We start from the raw sequence: 17,069 nt of genomic DNA, 5'->3' as shown, positions 1-17,069 counted from the left end.
AATAGCGACGCTCCCGAAAAGAAGTTTCTGAACTTCTGAAAAATGCCTATGAAACAATTCATTCCTGAATTAACTCAAAACTTTTTTATGATATAGATGCTAGATCACCCTTGTGCCAAAACGAGATGCGACGCTGGAACAAGATGCGTGAAAGGCCGTCAAGACAACACTGCCTGCATTAGCGGTAAAACATTCATTTTTTGTGGAGGTTTTGGTGCTGTTACCCCTGCAACAGTCTAAATGTCCTCAATAATCCAATGAAATACGATTATTGAATATCAGATTAATCAAGTGAAAATACTAGTAGATACTGAATAGTTACTTTATTGTTTAAGGCGCACTCAGTACTACTCCAGCTATATAAAGGGGGCTGTAATTACTCGAGTTGGGACCAGACAATCTACTGATTGCTATGACGAGCTCTAGGGAAAACTCTTATAGCACAAGCTACCCATAGGTACCGCTAAACATTTACAGCCAGATATGTACAGTTAGTAAGGTGGCAATTCATACCATACATATATGAGAAATACAAGTCACTTCCTCCGAACATCAAGCTGACACACCATAACATAATGAGATACTGTTTAAAAGGGCTTCAAAGAATCCTAGGTCACATGATTAGAACAAACTTTTCGTCTTCCTTTTACGTTTGTCTTTGCCCCAAAATATGGGTCAGCAGGTCGAAAAATAGAAATCCCTATTCGTCAAACTTGTTGTATTTGGAAGACAATTGTATTTGGAAGATAATATTTCAAAAGGTTTTAGTTATAGTACTTAAGATAATTTCTTGATAATGTTAGCGACAGTAAACGAGTTTCTTTTGACACTTTTATATTTTTTGGTCGGTAGAATATAAACAAAAACATTGTTTTTATTTTATTCTTCACATTTCATTTGTTAACGTACATTTTTGTAGGCTTTAAAAGCTGTGGTATCCCGATGCACACCCTGGGTGCTGAAGTCATCTATGGCGACCTTTTCCTCGGGGACAAGGCGGAGTTCACATGCCAAGCAAATCACAGACCTTGCACAGCGAGGACGACAAGCACATGTCTCCCCACCGGCAAGTGGGAGGACATGGCGGGTGTCTGCGGATTGTTTCGGTGGGAGTTCCCAGTAGGTAGCCATTGTGGTAGCTGGAATACTGCAGAATGCGGCTTTGGGCAATACTAGTATACAATAACCGTGCACCATAAAACAATCACGAATGTTTCAGATTCATAAATGTAAATTACAGTAAACTACGTTTATAACGAACACACTTATAACAAACTGACCGATATGGCGAACCTTTTTTTAATTCCCGACCATATGTTGTATAAATCCTGTATTTTTGCTTATAACGAACTGCGTTATTACGAACTAAAGTTAGAGGTCCCATTGAGTTTGTTATAACCGTAGTGTACTTGCAAATACTTTGTCATAAACGTGACATGAAAGAGACGCCATGGACCGACGACGTCCTTGACGTACATCACTCACGTCGGCAAGATAGTTTCGGACTGCATCTTTGACAGCCCTCAGTGTTCCTCGGTTAGGTCCGATGTTTGAGTTTGATGACCCGTAAAGATCCGGATAGAGAGTAGGTCTTCAGCAACTCATGCTTGCTCTAAGAGGCGACTAACGGGATCGGGTGGTCAGGCTCGTTTGGTGCATATCATCTTATCCCAAATGCGTAGATGGATGGCTCAGTCGATGATGTCTGTATTGTCTGGTCCAGACTTGATTATTTACAGACCGCCGTAAAACATTAAACTACGGTTATAACGAACACGCTTATAACGAACTATTTTTTGGTCCTGTCTATTTGCTGTAAATATTCCGTACATTTGCTTATAACGAACTACGGTTATAACGAATTAAAATTAGTGGTCCAATTGAGTTCGTTATAACCGTAGTTTACTGTATTGCTGTAATAAGTGCGGCGTTAGACAACAAACAAAGAGAAACTAACACCCGACCACGCCATCCACGACATCCGTCACATAATCTAGCTGATATTGTCAAGAGAACATCAGAGGCTCAGGTCACAGGACTAGAGTTTAGTCCAGGTTCACAGGGTAGAATAGGTCTTCAGCAACCCATTCTTGCCGTAAAAGGCGACTATGCTTGTCGTAAGACGCGACCAAGGGGATCGAGTGGTCAGGCTCGCTGACTTGGTTGATGCATGTCATCGATCCCAATTACGTGGATCGTTGCTCATGATATCAATCACTGGATTGTCTGGTCCAGACACGATTATTTACAGACCGCCGTCATAGAGCTGGAATATTGCTGAGTGCGGCGTAAAACAACCAGCCAACCAACCAACCAGGTTTCATCATAGCAACAGTGATAACCGTCGACGTGTTAAACGACGTCAAAATGGACGTTACGCTGACGCGTTTGTTGTTCACCGTTCTGCATTAGCTGTGTGTGGGAGCGTGGACATCATTGACATCAAGATCAAAATCGTTCTTTAGTTGCGTTAATATATCCTTTTACGTGATGGTCAAACATTAGAACACATCCTTGATTCGTGGGGTTACACTGTAACTAACATCTCCTCTTCCAACAGGACCAGATGCCCTTCGAGACGTCATTTCCTTGCGGTGGGCAGCGGCAATTTCTGTTGTCTATACACGGCCGGCTGACTGGACAACATTCGTAAGTACTCTTTGCTGCTACTCTTTAAATGACGCTACTGCTGGACAGAAAATATAGAAGTTTGTTTCCTACGTGTCTATTGTCTAGGAATGACAAAATATTAACACGTGCTGCGTGTGGTCTTGCATTTTCGTTGGAGTAGCATGAGTTAAGGGAAAAACCAGTGTCTGTAGGATTGCATCACAATAGCGTTCGGCCGTTAAGCTGCCTTGCACTTGCACTGGGTTCGTTCTGGTTCACTGTGGGAGAATCCCGCCCACATAATCAAGCTGCCACCGCCGGAGCTGGCAGCCTCGTTCGCCCAGCAACCTATGCTAGTCGTACGTGGCGACCAAATGGATCGGCTCGGCTCTGTGGATCGATGCTCATAATATCAACGTTATTGTCTGGTTCCGACTTTATTATTTCCAGATTGCCGTCATCATTATGAACGTGGAATATTGGCGTTTTAGCTGCGTACTGCTTCACGCAACAAAACAAAATACATATTTACTCGTCACCAAAGCCAACAGTTCTCCAGTGTTGTTTAGGTAACGCTCTTCACACCTGACACCAATGACGTTACACCTCTGATCTGACACTAATGACGTTACACCTCGGGCCTAACACCAATGACGTTACACCTCGGGCCTGACACCAATGACGTTACACCTCGGACCTGATACCAATGACGTAACACCTCTGACCTGATATCAATGACGTTACACCTCTGTCCTGACACAATGACGTTACACCTCTGAACTGACACCAATGACGTTATATTTACAACCCTAACCTGACACCAATGACGTTATATTTACACCCCTAACCTGACACCAATGGCGTTATATTTACAACTCTGATCTGACACAATGACGTTACTCCTCTGACCTGATACCAATGACGTTACTCCTCTGACGTTACACCTCTGACCTGACACCAATGACGTTACACCTCTGACCTGATATCAATGACGTTACACCTCTGACCTGATACCTCTGACGTTATACCTCTGACCTGATACCAATGACGTTACACCTCTGACCTGACACCAATGACGTTACACCTCTGCCCTGACACCAATGACGTTACACCTCTGACCTGATACCAATGACGTTATACCTCTGACCTGATATCAATGACGTTATACCTCTGACCTGATACCAATGACGTTACAACTATGACCTGACACCAATGACGTTACACCTCTGACCTGATACCAATGACGTTACAACTATGACCTGACACCAATGACGTTACACCTCTGACCTGATACCAATGACGTGACACCTCTGACCTGATACCAATGACGTTACACCTCTGACCTGACACCTCTGACGTTATACCTCTGACCTGATACCAATGACGTGACACCTCTGACCTGATACCAATGACGTTACACCTCTGACCTGATATCAATGACGTTATACCTCTGCCCTGACACCAATGACGTTACACCTCTGACCTGATATCAATGACGTTATACCTCTGACCTGATACCAATGACGTTATACCTCTGCCCTGACACCAATGACGTTACACCTCTGACCTGACACCAATGACGTTACACCTCTGACCTGACACCAATGACGTTACACCTCTGCCCTGATACCAATGACGTTACAACTATGACCTGACACCAATGACGTTACACCTCTGACCTGACACCAATGACGTTACACCTCTGATCTGACACCAATGACGTTACACCTCTCACCTGATACCAATGACGTGACACCTCTGACCTGATACCAATGACGTTACACCTCTGATCTGACACCAATGACGTTACTCCTCTGACCTGATATCAATGACGTTACACCTCTGACCTGACACCAATGACGTTACACCTCTGACCTGATATCAATGACGTTACACCTCTGCCCTGACACCAATGACGTGACACCTCTGACCTGATACCAATGACGTTACACCTCTGACCTGATATCAATGACGTTATACCTCTGCCCTGACACCAATGACGTTACACCTCTGACCTGACACCAATGACGTTACACCTCTGACCTGACACCAATGACGTTACACCTCTGCCCTGATACCAATGACGTTACAACTATGACCTGACACCAATGACGTTACACCTCTGACCTGACACCAATGACGTTACACCTCTGATCTGACACCAATGACGTTACACCTCTGACCTGATACCAATGACGTGACACCTCTGACCTGATACCAATGACGTTACACCTCTGATCTGACACCAATGACGTTACACCTCTGACCTGATATCAATGACGTTACACCTCTGCCCTGACACCAATGACGTTACACCTCTGACCTGATATCAATGACGTTACTCCTCTGACCTGATACCAATGACGTGACACCTCTGACCTGATACCGATGACGTTACACCTCTGCCCTGACACCAATGACGTTACACCTCTGACCTGACACCTCTGACGTTACACCTCTGACCTGATATCAATGACGTTACACCTCTGCCCTGACACCAATGACGTGACACCTCTGACCTGATATCAATGACGTTACTCCTCTGACCTGATACCAATGACGTGACACCTCTGCCCTGACACCAATGACGTTACACCTCTGACCTGATATCAATGACGTTACTCCTCTGACCTGACACCAATGACGTTACACCTCTGACTTGACACCAATGACGTTACACCTCTGACTTGACACCAATGACGTTACACCTCTGACCTGACACCTCTGACGTGACACCTCTGACCTGATACCAATGACGTTACACCTCTGACCTGATACCAATGACGTTACACCTCTGACCTGAAACCAATGACGTTACACTTCTGACCTGACACCAATGACGTTACACCTCTGACCAGACACCAATGACCTTACACCTCTGACCTGACACCAATGACGTTACACCTCTGACCTGATATCAATGACGTTATACCTCTGTCCTGATACCAATGAAGTTACACCTCTGACTTTACACCAATGACCTTACACCTCTGACTTTACACCAATGACCTTACACCTCTGACCTGACACCAATGACGTTACACCTCTGACCTGATATCAATGACGTTATACCTCTGTCCTGATACCAATGAAGTTACACCTCTGACCTGACACCAATGACATTACACCTCTGACCTGATATCAATGACGTTACACCTCTCACCTGATATCAATGACGTTACACCTCTGAAATGCTGTCCTAGTCCTGCTTTTTGGTCACACATCCTTTGACCCAATTGCGTGGATCGATGCTCATGATATCAAAAACTAGATTGTCTGGTCCAGACTCGATTATTTACAGACAGCCGTCATATAGATGGAATATTGCTGAGTGCTGCGTTAAACAAAAAAACAAACCATCCTTTGAAGTATTGGTTGCTGCTGTTGTACACGTTTGCCGCAAATGACGTCGTCGTACAAAACTGTTATGACACGGGGTTGGTCACAGGCGGTGTTATGTGGGGCATCAGTTGATTGTGGCATGACTTATCAGTTGAAGTTGCAAACAGACAAAGTTATTCGTGAATCGATCCCGTAACTTTTCTGTATTCAATTTGCTAGTTTTGGCTATGCGTGAAGTCGTTCCAACAATGGCGTTATAATTTGGTAGCAAACGCTTTACATTTATATATATCGTTTATGTCCTATTGTCTTCCTTGTGTATATCAGTGTCACCCATGCGTTTCCTTTTTTTAAATATTGATTACACGTTATCAATAATTCGATAAATTAAAAGTGCAGTTTTCTAAAACGTGGCCCCAAAACATTTCCATACTTTTTTTCTTGTGGATGCGGAATTTTATATTCAGAAAATGGGGATTCAATATGAAGTTTTAATAACTCCTTTTCTTAAACATCCTTTACACACACAACCTCAAATAAAAAAATGCGAATCTATTCATGATATTAATTAGGCACAGACCGCCGTCATATAGCTGGAATAGTGATGAGTGGCGTTTAAGAACAAACTGAAAAAAAAGTTTATCTAGCAAACTTGTGGGGATACGTTGACACGCAGAACCGACCCAACCCACCGGGGCTGTGTTATGAAAAGAATTTCGAACTGAGCTAGCAACGTGTCTGTTTCTTTGTTTGTTGTTTAACGCCGCACTCAACAATATTCCAGCTATATGACTGCGGTCTGTAAATAATCGAGTCTGGATCAGATAATCTAGTGATTGACATCATGGGCATCGATCCACGCAATTGGGATACGATGACATGCATCAACCAAGTCAGCGAACCTGACCACCCGACCCCGTTAGTCGCCTCTTACGACAAGCATAGTCGCCTCTTAAGACAAGCATTGTCGCCTCTTAAGACAAGCATAGTCGCCTCTTACGACAAGCATTGTCGCCTCTTAAGACAAGCATAGTCGCCTCTTACGACAAGCATAGTCGCCTCTTAAGTCAAGCATAGTCACCTCTTAAGACAAGCATAGTCGCCTCTTACGACAAGCATAGTCGCCTCTTAAGACAAGCATAGTCGCCTCTTAAGACAAGCATAGTCGCCTCTTAAGACAAGCATGGGTTGCTGGAGACCAACTCTACCCCTGATATCTTCACAACTAAGAATGTGTTTATTATAAAGTGCTATCATACGTGTACAATTTATATTCCAGAATGACATTTGTACTGAAGAAAGGGCCGGACATATTGATGTATCTCTCCTGTCGAAAGAATTATCCGGAAAGAAAAAACGAAAATAACATAATGGTCACGAACACTAAAATAAATAGTAAATGGGGCTACGAAAAGAAACATAAAGTTTTTCCCTTTGAAGTAAACAGGAGATTCGTCTTGGATATCACGCTCCAGGACGGTATGTACAAGGTAAGGGTACAACCACAACGAGCGGATTATTTGTTCCTTAGATTATTTTCAAAGGTATAGACATAACATACGTTTGCTGGTTGGTCAGAATAAAGAAAATAAGTAGAAGATATTTCATGTGTCTCACGAAGATATCTCCTTTTCCCCATCACTCGATGAGAGGAACATGATATCTCACGTGACACGTGGGATATCCTAATTTTTATATACTTTTTGTGTAGTTATCATCCGGAAAATCAAATTATTTCATTACAAATGTAAAACCTTGAAATGTAAATTCTCCCGACCCAACACACTGGGACGGTTCACCACCCCTTGTATTTGCGACTTGAAAGAAGTTTCGTGTTTGCAAAATCTTAAAAAGTACAAACAAAAGTATGAAAACATATTTAGGGTCACTAAAATGCTTTAACATACATTTCGACATGATCCTATACAAAATCAACTTCAACAAAAAATATTCTTGAAAACAAGGAGACCGCTGTTGGAAGCGAAACAATACACGCTGGTCAAGTAACATAAATGGTGCTTTGCGAAACGAACAGTCCCGATTGGCAAGTTAAATGAGAAATTTACAGAATAGAAGGAAACATTTTCGAGAGCATAACAAACGGCAAGGAGTGATATTTACTCCATTAATGACCATCTGTCATTATTTTCCTTGTCAATGTCGAACTAACGTAAAAAGGACGTTAACAGTTTGTGTAGGGGCTTGAAACTTACGATAAAGGGAGATAATTTAAGGGGAGGTAACTGTTGTATGACAATAGTTCTGTCAAAGTGTTATGTTCACTGCAGTGAAAATCCCTTTTCTCAATTTTAAACTATTTTAAAATAATTACATATTCATCAGAATTGATGCTTTCCATTCAGATTTTACATGGTGAGTGAGTGATTGAGTTGGGTTTAACGCCGCTTTTAACAGTATTCCAGTTATATCACGGCGTGTCAGCTTAACGTGGGAGGAAAGCCCGAAGTAATGCAGGTCTCAGACGTTTACCACTTCGGTGAAACCCACGAGCACGGGTGTGGTGCTGACAAACCTAGAAACATAATTGGGGCGAACCGGGATTCGAACCTACAGTCATAGGTTTCTGTCGTGCCCAAGGGACGCAACTCTGCACAGCGAATCGCGCCGCCTTAGACGACTGGGCCACCCGTGCCCCCCAGATTTTCCATGGAACATGTTAACAACGCATATACAAAACAGCTTCGGACACCAAACTTAGGTGGTGTCAATTCAGATGTAATCATAGAATACTGACACAGACTAGATACCTGTATCGTGTGAACCTTGGATATGATAAAACATTATAACTCTACTCGATGTAAGACTGAATCAGATTCAAAACTACCTATTTGTAACTTGTTTGTTGTTTGTTTGTTTGTTGTTTAACGCCACACTTAGCAATATTCCAGCTATATGACGGCGGTCTGTAAATAATCGAGTCTGGACCAGACAATCCATTGATTAACATCATGAGCACGCATCAATCAAGTCAGTGAGTCTGACCACCTGATCCCGTTAATCGCCTCTTACGACAAGCATGGTCGCCTTTTACGGCAAGCATGGGTTGCTGAAGACCTATTCTACCCCTCCACATGTCGCATACACGTTTAGAATGGAGGCAAATGTAGAATGGATCCAAATGCATAAATTATAAGTCCGGGGGATGGTCACAAAAAAACTATGTCGTGCTGTTTAAGACATAACATCAAATAAATTGCCGAAATATAATGTGTAGGACATATTCACAAGACATCATTGTTAACGGTTAATGGTTGATTGGAACAGAACACTTAATTCATCGGCGTTCAGACACGGTGACCTTATCTGATCTTTTTAGAACAGTTTCTAACCACCTTATTTTAGCATAACAAGTAAATCCATCTTAAGGAAACTGTATGTCTTAATTTTAGTTTTCGCAGTTTTTCACCTTTTAATGTGATATTTCAGTGACATCACTGTTCACATATGGTTAGACCGCCTCCGTGGTCTAGTGGTAGAGCGTCCGCCCGGAGAGCGGAAGGTCCGGGGTTCGATCCCCGACCGCGTCAAACCAAAAGACGTCAAAAGATGGTACTTGTTGTTACCCTGTCTGGAGCTCGGCATTAAGGGGCTAAAACAAGGACTGCTCGGCTCGGAGTCAGTATACTGTGTCTGAGTGGGGTATTCATGTTAAACTGCGGCATGGTATTTCAGTGAGCTAGCACTATAAATCGGCATCAGTCCGGACTAGTACAAGCAGCCACACAAACACACACACGTACATGCACGTCGCTATATAAGTGCAATAATCTTGGATTTCACCTCACCTCACATATGGTTAGACTAGACAATCTCGCCGGGAATAGCTACACTATTACTGACGCGGCGTTAAATATATAATAATCACTCACTCACTGAAAGCTTTACTCGGGGCTGGTCACATGCGAATCCCTTGCTTCTAAACGCCGACGGTGGTGTTATGTGGGGCATTAGTTGAAGTTGCAAACAGACAAAGTTATTCTCGTGTCGACCCCGTGACCTGTCTGTATTCAAATTGCTAGTTGAGTTATGCGTTAGGTCGTTCCAACAAGGGGCGGTCGGGTAGCCTAGTGGTTAAAGCGTTCGCTCGTCACGCTGAAGACCCGGGTTCGATTCCCGACATGGGTACAATGTGTGAAGCCCATTTCTGGTGTCCCCCTCCGCCGTGATATTGCTCGAACAAAGGCATTATTAATTTGGTAGCAAACGCTTTACATTTATATATCACGTTTATGTCCTATTGTCTTCCTTATGTATAGCAGTGTCATCCATGTGTTTCCTTTTTTTTAAATATTGATAACACATTATCAATAATTCGATAAATTAAGAGTACAGTTTTCTAAAACGTGTCCCCAAAACATTTCCATACATTTTTTCATCACTCGCGCACTCACTAATTCCTCGTGTTACAGGTGAAAGTGAACGGGAAGACATACGTGACTGTCATGGAGGAACTTGCCGAGGCGCAACCAGACACACTCAGAGTCGTTGGTGATGTGAAACTAGAGTCTGTTAGAGTCGACTAGACTGGTTGGTTGGTTGGTTTGTTGTTTAACGCCTCACTCAGCAATATTCCAGCTATATGATGGCGGTCTGTAAATAATCGAGTCTGGACCAGACAATCCAGTGATTGCTATCATGAGCATCGATCTACGCAATTGGGATCGATGACATGCATAAAGCAAGTCAGCGAGCCTGACCACCCGATCCCGTTAGTCGCCTTTTACGACAAGCATAGTCACCTTTTACGGCAAGCATGGGTTGCTGAAGACCTATTCTACCCCGGAATCTTCACCGGTCTAGAGTCGACTAGGCATTCCGCAGTTTGAAGTGAAATATGTGACAACATTGCCGTGTTTATCTTGTGGAGGAGACAGTCATTTGCCTTTAGTGAGATGTGCCACGTGTGTAATTTTTAGTTTGCTTCTCATGTGCGCTGAATGTAAAGCAACTAAAGCGAACGTAAAATGAACACTAAAGCGTCTGAAAGTTGGGACAAACAAACAGTACGTGAAATTGTGCGCGTGTTTGTTGTTTGACACCACATTCGAAATATTGCAGCAATGTGACGGCTTAAAGTAAACGACCAGACACTCCACACCGTCAGGCAGCTGGACACATTGTCAACCAAGTCACTGAGTCTGACCACCCGATCAAATAAAATATATTCCGTGGTTTGAAAACTGTCATAGTATGGGATAGGAACGGAGTCTTATTTTGTTCTCCACTATGAGTTCACGAAATATTAAACAGTGTAATTATCAGCCATTTTATATGTCAACACTAACGCACACCGGCACGCACACGCACACGCGCATACCCTCACATGTACCCCCCACACGCACCCTCCCCTCCCCCATACACACACAACCCGGCCGCGTCATACCAAAAGACGTTAAAAGATGGTACTTGTTGTTACCCTGTCTGGCGCTCGGCATTAAGGGGCTAAAACAAGGACTGGTCGGCTCGGAGTCAGTATACTGTGTCTGAGTGGGGTATTCATGTTAAACTGCGGCATGGTATCTCAGTGAGCTAGCACTATAAATCGGCATCAGTCCGGATTAGTACAAGCAGCCGCACACACGCGTGCATGCACGTCGCAATATAAGTGCAATAATAATCTTGGACGCGACCAATTTTAACAGACGTGCGTTCAGGCGTGTTGGGTATACAACGCCTGGCCGATATCACCAATGACACAGTCAACACATTTTAGAAACACGCACGCTGAAAAGAACAGTCACAAAATAACAAGCATGAAATACTCACATCCCCCGCAAATATGACATGTCGGGTGTGTGCAATGCATTAGCTCCTGAGAACTATGTTCACGGGGCCTTTTGGTAAAGAAATATACTACGTTTTTCAAGATCTGCTCCGGAAACGAGGACTACCTCCATTTTCAGTCTAAATCAAAGTCGTTGCGATGGAAACTCGAAAAAAAACTCTTAAAAAAAAAAATATCCAAAGGCACCAGTTCACCACTAGACCAATCAATGTGCAATATATGGTGAATAAAAATGGTCGGTTTTCAAGATCTGCTCCGGAAACGAGGACTACTGCCATTTTCAGTCTAAATCAAAGTCGTTGCCATGAAACTCGAAAAATATATTTTTTTAAAATCCCAAACTATCAAAAGGCACCAGTTCACCACTAGATTTATCTATGTGCCAAGTTTGGTGAAGAAATATGGTACGGTTTTCAAGATCTGCTCCGGAAACGAGGACTACTGCCATTTTCAGTCTAAATCAAAGTCGTTGCCATGGAACTCGAAAAATAACTTTTTTAAAAATCCCAAACTATCAAAAGGCACCAGTTCACCACTAGACCTATCTATGTGCCAAGTATGACGAAGAAATATGGTACGGTTTTCAAGATCTGCTCCGGAAACGAGGACTACTGCCATTTTCAGTCTAAATCAAAGTCGTTGCCATGGAACTCGAAAAATAACTTTTTTAAAAATTCCAAACTATCAAAAGGCACCAGTTCAGCACTAGACCTATCTATGTGCCAAGTATGACGAAGAAATATGGTACGGTTTTCAAGATCTGCTCCGGAAACGAGGACTACCGCCATTTTCAGTCTAAATCAAAGTCGTTGCCATGGAAACTCGAAAAATAACTTTTTTAAAATCCCAAACTATCAAAAGGCACCGGTTCACCACTAGATCTAATTATTTGCCAAGTTTGGTGAAGAAATATGGTACGGTTTTCAAGATCTGCTCCGGAAACGAAAACTACTGCCATTTTCAGTCTAAATCAAAGTCGTTGCCATATAAACTCGAAAAATAACTTTTTTTTAAAATCCCAAACTATCAAAAGGCACCAGTTCACCACTGGATGTATCTATGTGCCAAGTTTGGTGAAGAAATATGGTACGGTTTTCAAGATCTGCTCCGGAAACGAGGACTACTGCCATTTTCAGTCTAAATCAAAGTCGTTGCCATGGAACTCGAAAAATAACTTTTTTAAAAATCCCAAACTATCAAAAGGCACCAGTTCACCACTAGACCTATCTATGTGCCAAGTATGACGAAGAAATATGGTACGGTTTTCAAGATCTGCTCCGGAAACGAGGACTACTGCCATTTTCAGTCTAAATCAAAGTCGTTGCCATATAAACTCGAAAAATAACTTTTTTTTAAAATCCCAAACTATCAAAAGGCACCAGTTCACCACTAGATCTAATTATTTGCCAAGTTTGGTGAAGAAATATGGTACAGTTTTCAAGATCTGCTCCGGAAACGAGGACTACCGCCATTTTCAGTCTAAATCAAAGTCGTTGCCATGGAAACTCGAAAAATAACTTTTTTAAAATCCCAAACTATCAAAAGGCACCGGTTCACCACTAGACCTATCTATGTGCCAAGTTTGGTGAAGAAATATGGTACGGTTTTCAAGATCTGCTCCGGAAACGAAAACTACTGCCATTTTCAATCTAAATCAAAGTCGTTGCCATGGAAACTCGAAAAATAACTTTTTTTTAAAATCCCAAACTATCAAAAGGCACCAGTTCAGCACTAGACCTATCTATGTGCCAAGTTTGGTGAAGAAATATGGTACGGTTTTCAAGATCTGCTCCGGAAACGAGGACTACTGCCATTTTCAGCCTAAATCAAAGTCGTTGCCTTGGAAACTCGAAAAATAACTTTTTTAAAAATCCCAAGCTATCAAAAGGCACCAGTTCACCACTAGATCTATCTATGTGTCAAGTATGGTGAAGAAATATGGTACGGTTTTCAATATCTGCTCCGGAAACGAGGACTACTGCCATTTTCAGTCTAAATCAAAGTCGTTGCCATGTAAACTCAAAAAATAACTTTTTAAAAAAATCCCAAACTATCAAAAGGCACCAGTTCAGCACTAGATCTATCTATGTGCCAAGTTTGGTGAAGAAATATGGTACGGTTTTCAAGATCTGCTCCGGAAACGAAGTGTGACGGACGGACGGACGGACGGACGGACGGAAGGACGGAAGGATGGCCGGACGGAAGGACGGGAGGACGGCCGGACGGACGGACGGCACCCATTCCTATATCCCCCTTCCACTTCGTGGCGGGGGATAATAAAGGGAATGAGTTGGGTTTAACGCCGCTTTGAACAGTGCTCCAGCTATATCACGGCGTGTGAGCGTCATGTTTTTGTTTATTTGTTTGTTGTTTAACGCCGCACTCAGCAATATTCCACTGTTGTGTAGTCTCATTGCGGTGAACTCATCAATTGTTAGAAATCACTCAGCAATATAAACTGGGTCTTCTTTAACAAGACGTCAATTCTCAAGACATGGACAGATGATAAACCTGGAGCGTTTGTAATGAGGATTCAGATTCCGCGGAACCCAGCGTGATGGAACCTACGGTGGCCCATAAGGGACATGGTGTCTGTTTTTCAATATTTTGATATTTCAGTTACTGTTATAGTAACCTTTTGCAAATTAACACGATTTCTCATACAAATATGTGATAAATTATGTATAAAGAAGATATTGAATCGCTGAAAAGTGAAGCGGAAATGTCAAAAACAAAAACGAAAATGTCAAAAACCGCGTAGGAAAAATTATCACAATTATGGAAATAGTTTTCTGTATTTTCATTTTAGTTTTTGACATTTTCGCTTTTGTTTTTGACCTTTTCGCTTTGGTTTTTGACATTTCAATTTTAGTTTTTGACATTTTCGCTTTGGTTTTGACATTTTCGCTTTGGTTTTGACCTTTTCGTTTTGGTTTTTGACATTTCCATTTTAGTTTTTGACATATTCGCTTCACATTTCAGCGATTCAATAGCTACTTGAAAGTTCATTTTCCATGTTTTCGGTTGTTGTTTTTCAAGATTTATTACATATTTGTATGACAAATTGTATTAATTTGCAAAAGGTTACGATAAAAGTAAGTGAAATATCAAAATATTGAAAAACAGACTCCATGTCCCTTATGGGCCACCGTAGAAACCTGTGTCATGCCTAGGTCATACGTGAGAATGTTCTCAATTCTCTCCTGAGATATGTCTACTGTATTGGCTTGTTTGGTGTGTTTTGTTTGTTTGTTTGTTTGTTTGTTGTTACATCCCGTTCGCAATGGTGTTTTTACTTTGTTTTTCAGCATCGTGCTTTTGCTCGTACTTCGGGCTTTTCTCCCACATCACTCTCACACTCACTCACTCACTCACTCCTCCCACATCAAGCTGACACGCCTCGATATGACTGAAATACTGTTCACATCAGCGTTATCCAAACTCACTCACTCCGCTAAACATTTTTAAGGTGAAATACTCCTGGTTAGTTATTATGTTATTATTAATAGATAATAGTTAGGAACGGAGTTCTTCCGTCCGGTTCTCTAAGGGGACAAATTTTCTTCAAAACTATTTAAGTCAGACAAATGAAATTGTACACACTGATGTCACTGGTCATCATCTCAATTGAGTTCGAAAATTGGTGTCGTAAATTCATCGTTATGGCCTTTGCTCCGTGCTTTTGAACTTAGCAGATACTGCGTGAAATTGCGACAGGTTTTCTAAGAAACTGCAGAAGTTACATGAATGAAAGTGTGCATGCTTATCTAAGAGATTCTTTTCAAGACTGAGTTAGAAAATTGGTCCCATAAATTATTGTGTTACAGAGCTACGGCCTTTGATCCACGTTATTGTACTTGGTGCATAGCTTTCAGAAACTACTGAAGTCAGCCTGAAGATTCAGTTATTTTTTTTCAGAGCTGGGGTTTTTGCGTGTATTATTTCACATCTAATAATTTTGTTTAATGACATAAAGACGACCAAGTGCCTATCTCTTATTAAGGCTTTATATGACTCTTTTTGACGGTTTATATTCACTGCCATACGAACAAACAGAATTCTATTGTGCCGCATGGCGGGGGGATAGTGATAACGCTGTTTTCCTGTTAGACGTACCTTCAGGTTGGCTGTTCATGCTGTGGAAGTGTGAATGTTTCATAACGTTGCCAAGGTGATTTGGTTTCCAACAATAGATCTACCTCACGTGCACTGTGAAGAATCCCACGAGACGTCTTGTGTTTAAAGGTCAGATTCGTGTTAATATACATCCTATTATTGTCTAAGGAATTTTGTTGAGTCAAGCTGAGACTCGCGGTCTGACATCCACAACAATAGTGAGTGAGGTTTTACGCCACTTTTAGCAATTTTAGCAATATTCCAGCAATATCACGGCGGGGGACTCCAGAAATGGGCTTCACACATTGTACTCATGTCGGGAATCGAACCCGGGTCTTCGGCGTGACGAGCGAACGCTTTAACCACTGGGCTACCCGACCGCCCCTTCCTCAACAATAACTTTGATAACTTCAGCCGCTATATGATTCCTGTTCTCCCATACTTCACTGAGAAGAACGAACATTGCTCCTTCGGAAATATTTTTTAATCTTGTCAAAATAGTCAGATAAATTGTCGCTATATTTTAGAAGGTTAAGTTCTCACAAGTTCTCTCATTACAAATATACAATATACCCATTTGTGGACACGATCGTTCGGCCATGGCGTTAGTCTGCATTGCCCAGCCACAGCAAAGGGAAACAACTCACCCTCTCAAAAATAGTGTCTCTATGACGTCATCAAATTCTCCAGAAATGACGTCATGATATAACAATGTTTCATCGTGAAATATCCAACGCCTCGTTCTTTGCGATTTATCGCGTAGCTATCTCATATAAACTGTTATTGTATGCATACTTATTTCTAAATGCTCACCAACAGTGACTGAGGAAGAAGAAAGAAGTGATGCGGTCGACAAATCGGCTGTTTCAATCAGAGGTGGTTATAGTTGTTTGATACCTCTGACTGACCAATCAGAATCGACTAATTTCACAGTCCCCAGCAGCCTTTGCGTGTCGCAAGAGGCGGCTAAATGGATCTCGTGATCTGGCATGGTGACTTGAGTGGACCGATGCTCATGATGTCAATCACTCGATTGTCTCGTCCAGACTCGATTATTGATAGACCGCCGTCATACAGCTGGAATATTGCTGTGTGCGGCGTTTAACAACAGACAATCAAACCTTCTTTTAATCAGATGGCTATAGCCCCATGAAGTGTACGTTAACGTCACAATTATACATACATGTATATACAC

This window comes from Haliotis cracherodii, unplaced genomic scaffold (assembly GCF_022045235.1).
Source record: "Haliotis cracherodii isolate W230 unplaced genomic scaffold, xgHalCrac1.p SCAF_12, whole genome shotgun sequence".
Lineage (NCBI taxonomy): Eukaryota > Metazoa > Mollusca > Gastropoda > Lepetellida > Haliotidae > Haliotis > Haliotis cracherodii.
Note: the sequence above shows the minus strand (reverse complement) of the source record.